We start from the raw sequence: 799 nt of genomic DNA on the forward strand, positions 1-799 counted from the left end.
AGACCCCATAGAGCCCCATAGACCCCATAGACCCCATAGGCCCCATAGACCCCATAGAGCCCCTTAGAGACCCCATAGACCCCATAGAGCCCCATAGACCCCATAGAGACCACATAGTCCCCATAGAGCCCAATAGACCCCATAGACCCCATAGACCCCATAGAGACCAATAGACCCCATAGAGACCCATAGAGCCCCATAGAGCCCCACAGACCCCATAGAGACCCCATAGAGACCCCATAGAGCCCCATAGACCACATAGACCCCATAGAGCCCCATAGAGACCCAATAGACCCCATAGAGACCCCATAGACCCCATAGAGACCCTATAGAGCCCCATAGACCCCATAGAGACCCATAGAGACCCCATAGACCCCATAGAGCCCAATAGACCCCATAGAACCCCATAGAGACCCCATAGACCCCATAGACCCCATAGACCCCATAGAGCCCATAGAGACCCCAATAGACCCCATAGACCCCATAGACCCCATAACCCCACTGACCCCATAGACTCCATAGACCCCACTGACCACATAGAGCCCCATAGAGACCCCATAGAGCCCCATTGAGACCCCATAGAGCCCCATGGAGCCTATAGAGACCTCATGGAGACCCCATAGAGACCCCATAACCCCACTGACCCCATAGAGCCCCACAGAGACCCCATAGAGACCCCATAAGTGCCCCATAGACCCCACTGACCCCATTGAGACCCCATAGACCCCATAGAGCCCCCATAGAGCCCCATTGAGACCCCATAGAGCCCCATAGAGACCCCATAGAGCCCCATAGAGCC

The sequence above is a fragment of the Coturnix japonica genome, unplaced genomic scaffold, assembly GCF_001577835.2.
Source record: "Coturnix japonica isolate 7356 unplaced genomic scaffold, Coturnix japonica 2.1 chrUnrandom575, whole genome shotgun sequence".
NCBI lineage: Eukaryota > Metazoa > Chordata > Aves > Galliformes > Phasianidae > Coturnix > Coturnix japonica.